The 8,761-nt window shown below is 39.3% G+C and overlaps 1 non-coding gene across 1 annotated transcript; it reads left to right on the top strand.

Moving 5' to 3' along the window:
• Window positions 1–6,090: 6,090 nt before the first annotated feature.
• Window positions 6,091–6,197, top strand: LOC117134548. Its single transcript, XR_004458732.1, has one exon. It is a non-coding gene; the product is annotated as a small nucleolar RNA R71 (small nucleolar RNA).
• The last annotated feature ends 2,564 nt before the right edge of the window (window positions 6,198–8,761 follow it).

Below are 8,761 nucleotides of genomic sequence, written 5' to 3'. Positions count from 1 at the left end.
CGTGAGAGCTGAGACAAGAAGGAATAAACATCAACTTAAATTAAGCTTTTGTCAACCAACACACACATACCTTTCTCATCGTGACCCATATCCACTAATAATAGCAATCCCAATTAATTCCAAAGGTTATGAGTCCACTTATGTTGAAAGGTTGTGTCTTTTGAAAAAGAAGTGTAAAGGATTGTGTCTTTTCTAAAAGTTCTATGTTGAAATGTTGTATCTTTTCCAATTAATTTCTAAGGTTGTAAATCCACTTATGTTGAAAGGTTGTGTCTTTTGAAAAAGTAGTGTAAAGGGTTGTGTCTTTTCTAAAAGTTCTATGTTGTAAGGTTGTGTCTTTTCCAATTAATTCATAAAGTTGTGAACTTCAATTATGTTGAAAGGTTGTGTCTTTTGAAAAATATGTGTAGAGAGTTGTGTCTTTTCTAAAAGTTATATGTTGTAAGGTTGTGTCCTTCTAAAAATAGTCTAAAAGTTGTGACTATTCACCAGTATCTTTTAAAAAGTGAGAAGTTGTGAGTATTAGAAGAATGCAACTATTCATATTGAAAGGTTGTGACTATTCAAATAGGCTTTAAAAAATCTATAAATAGTCTCTCCCATGCATTTTTCAAATCAAATTTTCACTAATCTACTAATAATAAAATGGTGAAAAAAATAATGTCAAAATTGCAACTTTTCATCTAAATAAGGTGTCTTTTCATCTCAAAGTGGGATTGTTTTTCTACTAATAATAGCAATCCCAATTAATTTCAAAGGTTGTGAGTCCACTTATGTTGAAAGGTTGTGTCTTTTGAAAAAGAAGTATAAAGGGTTGTGTCTTTTCTAAAAGTTCTATGTTGGAAGGTTGTGTCTTTTCCAATTAATTTCTAAGGTTGTGAATCCACTTATGTTGAAAGGTTGTGTCTTTTGAAAAAGTAGTGTAAAGGGTTGTGTCTTTTCTAAAAGTTCTATGTTGTAAGGTTGTGTCTTTTCCAATTAATTCCTAAGGTTGTGAATTCAATTATGTTGAAAGGTTGTGTCTTTTGAAAAATATGTGTAGAGAGTTGTGTCTTTTCTAAAAGTTATATGTTGTAAGGTTGTGTCCTTCTAAAAATAGTCTAAAAGTTGTGACTATTCACTAGTATCTTTTAAAAAGTGAGAAGTTGTGAGTATTAGAAGAATGCGACTATTCATATTGAAAGGTTGTGACTATTCAAATAGGCTTTAAAAAAATCTATAAATAGTCTCTCCCATGCATTTTTCAAATCAAATTTTCATTAATCTACTAATAATAAAATAGTGAAAAAAATAATGTCAAAGTTGCAACTTTTCATTGATGTTAGGAGTTTTCAAGGCTCCTAAGACAAATGTTATAGTATAAATGATTGTCGAACCAGTTCTGAGGGATATCAAAGCACTGAGAATGCAAATACTCACTTAATCTAAGTGCAACCAATGATTTAGATGGGTTTTAAGCTATGACTAAAACTAAAAAGCAATAACAGAATGATACTTTCTTGACTAAGGAAAAAGAGAACTCATGGGCATAGGGATTAGACCTTGGGTGATCAAGTATCGAACTAAGGATGGAAAATGATCAATCAAACTATCAACCTTAAGCCTAGACACAATTCTAAGCAAGCTCTATGTCTAGATGAATGCTCATTTGCTAACATATCTCAAACATCAAATGTCTTTGGTTGAGTAATATGAAAGCAATCATTACTAACAAGTCTATTAGCTATCTTAGCACCTTTAACAACAAATGTCTTTGGCAAAGTATACTAAAAGCCTAGGAGAGTTGTCTCGGGCATTTCATCGAACACCTTTCGGGTGAGAAATGCCTAAGGATCAACAACTGAGTGGCCAACTCAGAAGATGCATTATGATTACTCTACTAGCAAGGAAATATGAATGATCTACACTAAAACATCCTAGCTCTAACCTAATCACCCTTAATCTCCCTAACCCATGAATTCCAAAGGTGATTACTCACTAATCTCCATGATTCCTCTTAAACCCATATTGGATTTCAGATTAATCATGTAGAGAAATACAGGAAATAAAAGGAACACAGAATTTCAATAACAAAATTGATCAATTCATTCAAAGAGATCCACTTTCCAAAGGTTTTTGGTGGTTTTCTAAAAACAAAAGATGATCTGCCTCCTGGTGGCTTACAGAGTATTAAAACATAGGTTTAGAAAATAAAAACGTGCATAATGAAATGACCAAAATGCCCTTGAAAAATCACAAGTTCGAGCAGAAACAAAACACGGAGCGACCTCAGCCCGTCGCTCCGACAAGTCGCTCCAGGCTTCGGGAGCGACCTCGCTGTGTCGCTGCGAGAGGTCGCTCTGGGCTCGTTCTCGCGTCTCCGGGTGATGAAAACGCGAGCGACTTCTCCCTGTCGCTCTGGTATGGTCGCTCTGAGCTTCGGGAGCGACTTCAGCACGTCGCTCTGGAAGGTCGCTCCGAGGTGTAAATGTGTGTCTCCAGACGTGAAAACGCGAGCGACCTTGTGCAGTCGCTCTGGATGAGTCGCTCCGGGATGTGGTGCACAGCGACCTCATGCCGTCGCTCCGAGAGGTCGCTCCGGCAGTGCTCGTCCAAAGATCACTCTAATCACCTCCTTTTGAGCTCCAAATGCACCCAAATGTCTCCAGAAACTCCATGTGGTACTCAAATACCTGATAGAGACATATGCATGCAAAATGCAACCTAGACATGGCTAAGTCCTAATCTATATGATGAAGATGCACATGAATAATGGATAAAACAATGCAAATATGCAAGATATCAACTCCCCCAAACTTGTTCTTTTACTTGTCCACAAGTGAACTTTCTAGAACTCATAGGGAGAGAGGTTGAAGGAGGGAGCACATAGCCAAAAGAAACACAACTAGCACACTCTCTTATTACACTCTAGCTTCTCTAGGCCTATCTTAACTCTTTTTGTTCTTACACTCATCATCAAGCATCCACACATTCAAATCAACCAACTCTCACATTCATTAAGCACAAAACATCAGGTGAATTCTTGCAAATGGTCAGTTGGTCCAAGTCATTTGGTTGGGTAAGGGAAGGCTTTTATTCAAGTGATTCAAGAGGTTCAAAACATATTATCTTTAAGGTGGTTTACTCTCAAAACAAGTAGCCTTGACATTGCACATAATATATCTAAGAAAGGGACCAACTCATGCATACAATGCTCAATCTCCATTGTTCTACCCTTTTCTCAAACATACAAATCACACAATCATTTCCCAATGTCAAACCCAACTCACATCTCTCATCAAAAGATCCTAAGAACTTTAACTCCTTCTCTTTGAAATCTACAAGGGATTTTTTTCACAACCTCAAAACATTTCTTAGCTCCTAACAACTTTGCTAGCCCCCTTTTCTTTTTTTTTCTCTTTTTTTTTTTTTTTTTCTCTTTTTTTTTTTTTTTTTTTTAGGCTGGGGGCCAAGACTTTTCAAAACTTGAGCTAGAGGCTTCTATACTGGTCCCAATAAAACAATTCACTTAAGCACAAAGAGTCTATTCTTTTCCTTTTTCATTTCTCCCAAATCATAATCACAACACTCACCCCCACCTATAGCTAGACAATAGAGTGTCCAATCTAGCAAGAATGAAGATCAAGCATTGTCGTTCCCGATACTCTCAACATTATGCACATGTAAGACTTTCCGAAAAAGGCCTCACTCATCAAACAATGAAAGCTTAAAAGGAGGAAAAGGTTTTGGGAGTGGTCTACCACTAGAGTTTGTCAAAAAAGATTGGTATAAAAGATGTGACAACTCAAGTGTGTATAGCCATGACTCAGTACACAAGGGACCATGAGCAAGAAGCATTAAGTTCGTTCAGTTCAAATAAGGTTGTAGTTGGCTTCAAAGACTGAGTTTCAGCAATCAACAAGTTTCAGGAAGAGTTTTCAAGGCTCGAAACATACAAGTCTTTTTGAGAGGTGCAAAAGCTAGTCAAGTGCAACGTAGTGTTCTTTTCAAGGCATTCAAAATCATTGCTCCCAATGCAAGTGAATGCAACCTATATGCTCTAGACTCTCCTGAAAATGCAAATGATGCAAACTAAATGATTGATTTTTTTTTTTTTATCTATGCAAATAGGTATGCCATGCATGACTCAATGAAACAACATCAAAGCAAACATGATCAAATACTTGGTACCTCCCCCAAACTTGAGTTACACAGTCTCTGTGTCGTCAAGTAGAGAGAGATACCGAAAAGAAGACTAATATGCAAAAATGAAATGGTATATACAAGGGAGTGTGGTGGTTTACCTTCTATGGGGAATGAGTAGAGGGAGATGCTCCCTCCTCGTCGTCCTCAGGTGGTAACTCTTCAAGATGCTCATCAGCAGGAGTGACCATCTCTTCAATGTAGAAGGCTTGCCCGAACACAGTTGGTTTCCTCATTTTCTCCTTGATGTCAAAGTGGAGGATGTTCTCTTTACCCAAATGGAGATCAATCGTGCCTTCCTTCACATTAACAATAGCTCCTGCTGTAGCTAAGAATGGCCTTCCTAGAATCAATGGGTCTTGAGCCTCCTCACCCATCTCAAGCACCACAAAATCTGTAGGTATCTCATACCTTCCAATCTTCACAGGGAGGTCCTCTAAGATGCCCACAGGGTACTTCACTGAACGATCAGCTAACACCAGAGAGAGTCTACACTTCTTGTACTGAGTGAATCCAAGCTTCTTTGCAACAGACAAAGGCATCAAGCTGACACTAGCTCCCAAATCGCAGAGACTTTTCTCAAATACCATAGGTCCAAGAGCACAAGGTAGTGTGAAGCTTCCTGGATCCTCTAATTTCTCTGGAACATCAAGCCTCTGGATGATGGCATTGCACTCATGGGTAAGAATCATCATGCCTTCCATCTCCTTCTTCTTTGCAGCTACAACATCTTTCAGGAAATTGTTGTATTGAGGAATCAACATGAAAGCATCGATGATGGGCATTGCAACCTGAGCTTCACTCATTTGCTTCTCAAACAGAGCTTTGTACTTCTCTAGCAGCTGCTTCTTGAATCTACCAGGGAATGGAAGTTTGGGTTCATAGGGAGGAGGAACAAAAGAACTTTCACTTGCTGGAGTAACAACTTCACCATCCTTTACTGTCTTCTTCTCTTCCCCAACCTTTCCTTTACCTTTGGCTTCCACTATCTTCTCCAAGATCTCGTCATTGATCTTCTCATCAACAATCACCACTTCATCATCTATGTTGATGGCAACCCCCTCACCTAATTTCTCAGCATCCTTGGTGAGGGTTCTAGGAGGTAACTGCTTACCACTCCTAAGGGTGATAGCTTTGGCCTCCTTGGGATTTTGGTCAGACTTTCCAGGTAGAGATCCTTGCTGGCGATTCTGGTGAGTGTTCATGGAAGCAAATTGATTCTCTAAATTCCTGACTGTAGAAGCAAGGTGTGAGAATTTGTTGTTGAGCTCATTGTAGCTCCCATCAATCTTGGAATGAAGGTTCTTCAACTCATAACCAACTTGCTTCTCACTTCTAGTCTGAGACTCCAAGATTTGTTTCAGTAAGGTATCAGTGCTGCTCTCTTGAGGAGCAGAGGAACCAGACGAGGGGTTTTGCTGAGGCTGATAGCTGCCTTGCTGGTTGTTTCTAGGCGGATAACCACTCTGTTGGTTGTTGGGATAGGATTTCTGTTGGTAGTTGTTGTACTGAAAGTTGGGCTCCTTTTTGTACCAGCTACCATTGTTGTTGATGAAACACAACTCCTCTTGACCTTCCAAACCCTCAACCTCATTGACAGCAAGTGGATCTTCCTGCTTGGAGTTACCAACAAACTTCAGCTGCTCTTGGGTTGCTTTTTCAGCAATGAGGAGGTCGATCTTGTCTTCCAAAGCTTTGATCTCTTTCCTCGTCTGCTTATCATCTGTTCTACTGCCTCTGTCGTGGTCTCCACTGTAGACTGCATCACTCTTTACCATGTTGTCAACCAGCTCTTCTGCATCCTCCTCAGTTCTCCCCAAGAAGAACCCATTGCTAGCTGTATCCAGTCTGGCTCTGTACTTAGGAAGAGCACCACGGTAGAATGTGCTCAGCAAGCTCTCCTTAGAAAAGCCATGGTGTGGGCATTGAGCTTGGTAGCCCTTGAATCTCTCCCAGGCTTCACTGAAGCCTTCCAAGTTCTTCTGTTGAAAGCTGGAAATCTCGTTTCTCAGCTTAGCAGTTCTTGAAGTAGAGAAGAACTTCTCCAAGAATGCTTTCTTGCAGTCATCCCAAGTGGTGATGGAGTCGCTGGGTAGAGACTTCTCCCACTGACGTGCCTTATCCCCCAAAGAGAAAGGGAATAGCTTGAGCTTTAAGGCATCTTCGGACACACCATTGGTTTTTGACAACCCACAGTAGCTGTCGAACCTGTCCAAGTGATCAAATGGATCCTCTAGAGCCAAGCCATGATACTTGTTGTTCTCGATCACGTTGAGGAGTCCTGATTTGATCTCAAAGTTGTTGGCTGCCACAGCGGGTGCTCGGATTCCCAATCTATGACCATGAATGTTGGGGCGGTCGTAAGTGCCAATGGGTCGAGCTGCTCGCTGTTGGTTTTGAGGTATGTCTCCCATATCAGTACTCAATCTCTGCAAGTGAGCCTGTTGCTCTTCTTCTCTTCTATTTCTAGCACACTCTCTCTCTAAAGCTCTGATGTCTGCAGCTATTGGAACTAGGTTTGATGGACCCCTGCTCCTCAAGTTCATACACCTGTAGATTAAAGGGAGGTGAAGAAAGAGAATCAGTAACAAAAGAAAATAAAAATGACTTAGTCTCAAGCAAGTGACTAAATCTCAATGTTCAAATCTACTCAGAATTTGGCAACGGCGCCAATTTGATGTTAGGAGTTTTCAAGGCTCCTAAGACAAATGTTGTAGTATAAATGATTGTCGAACCAGTTCTGAGGGATATCAAAGCACTGAGAATGCAAATACTCACTTAATCTAAGTGCAACCAATGATTTAGATGGGTTTTAAGCTATGACTAAAACTAAAAAGCAATAACAGAATGATACTTTCTTGACTAAGGAAAAAGAGAACTCATGGGCATAGGGATTAGACCTTGGGTGATCAAGTATCGAACTAAGGATGGCAAATGATCAATCAAACTATCAACCTTAAGCCTAGACACAATTCTAAGCAAGCTCTATGTCTAGATGAATGCTCATTTGCTAACATATCTCAAACATCAAATGTCTTTGGTTGAATAATATGAAAGCAATCATTACTAACAAGTCTATTAGCTATCTTAGCACCTTTAACAACAAATGTCTTTGGCAAAGTATACTAAAAGCCTAGGAGAGTTGTCTCGGGCATTTCATCGAACACCTTTCGGGTGAGAAATGCCTAAGGATCAACAACTGAGTGGCCAACTCAGAAGATGCATTATGATTACTCTACTAGCAAGGAAATATGAATGATCTACACTAAAACATCCTAGCTCTAACCTAATCACCCTTAATCTCCCTAACCCATGAATTCAAAGGTGATTACTCACTAATCTCCATGATTCCTCTTAAACCCATATTGGATTTCAGATTAATCATGTAGAGAAATACAGGAAATAAAAGGAACACAGAATTTCAATAACAAAATTGATCAATTCATTCAAAGAGATCCACTTTCCAAAGGTTTTTGGTGGTTTTCTAAGAACAAAAGATGATCTGCCTCCTGGTGGCTTACAGAGTATTAAAACATAGGTTTAGAAAATAAAAACGTGCATAATGAAATGACCAAAATGCCCTTGAGAAATCACAAGTTCGAGCAGAAACAAAACACGGAGCGACCTCAGCCCGTCGCTCCGACAAGTCGCTCCAGGCTTCGGGAGCGACCTCGCTGTGTCGCTGCGAGAGGTCGCTCTGGGCTCGTTCTCGCGTCTCCGGGTGATGAAAACGCGAGCGACTTCTCCCTGTCGCTCTGGTATGGTCGCTCTGAGCTTCGGGAGCGACTTCAGCACGTCGCTCTGGAAGGTCGCTCCGAGGTGTAAATGTGTGTCTCCAGACGTGAAAACGCGAGCGACCTTGTGCAGTCGCTCTGGATGAGTCGCTCCGGGATGTGGTGCACAGCGACCTCATGCCGTCGCTCCGAGAGGTCGCTCCGGCAGTGCTCGTCCAAAGATCACTCTAATCACCTCCTTTTGAGCTCCAAATGCACCCAAATGTCTCCAGAAACTCCATGTGGTACTCAAATACCTGATAGAGACATATGCATGCAAAATGCAACCTAGACATGGCTAAGTCCTAATCTATATGATGAAGATGCACATGAATAATGGATAAAACAATGCAAATATGCAAGATATCATTCATCTAAACAAGGTGTCTTTTAATCTCAAAGTGGGATTGCTTTAAAAAATATTGGTTTTATTTAAGTATTGTGTTAGTTTATATAATAAGTGTTGGTATTTTATAAGAACTCTCCCAAAAATTAAAAAAAATATTATAAATGAGACGGGTTATATTAACGTAAATCAACATATATTTATTACAATATTCAATTTTCTGGATATTCATTTTCAATAAATAAAGCAGGTAGATAAATATACAAAATAACAATTACCAACATATAAATTATAATTGTTTAAAATTATAAACTAATAATTTTAATATTATGTCTTAAATAGGAAAAAAAAATTATATATCATGCAAAAAAATTGCATTTTGTTCAAAAAGTGGTTGAAGATAACTATCATGTGAAAAATGTATGAAAAAACTTAAAAATGATGAAGACATAATTGTATG

Source organism: Brassica rapa, chromosome A05 (genome assembly GCF_000309985.2).
Source record: "Brassica rapa cultivar Chiifu-401-42 chromosome A05, CAAS_Brap_v3.01, whole genome shotgun sequence".
NCBI lineage: Eukaryota > Viridiplantae > Streptophyta > Magnoliopsida > Brassicales > Brassicaceae > Brassica > Brassica rapa.
This window is presented reverse-complemented; position numbering and strand designations above follow the sequence as displayed.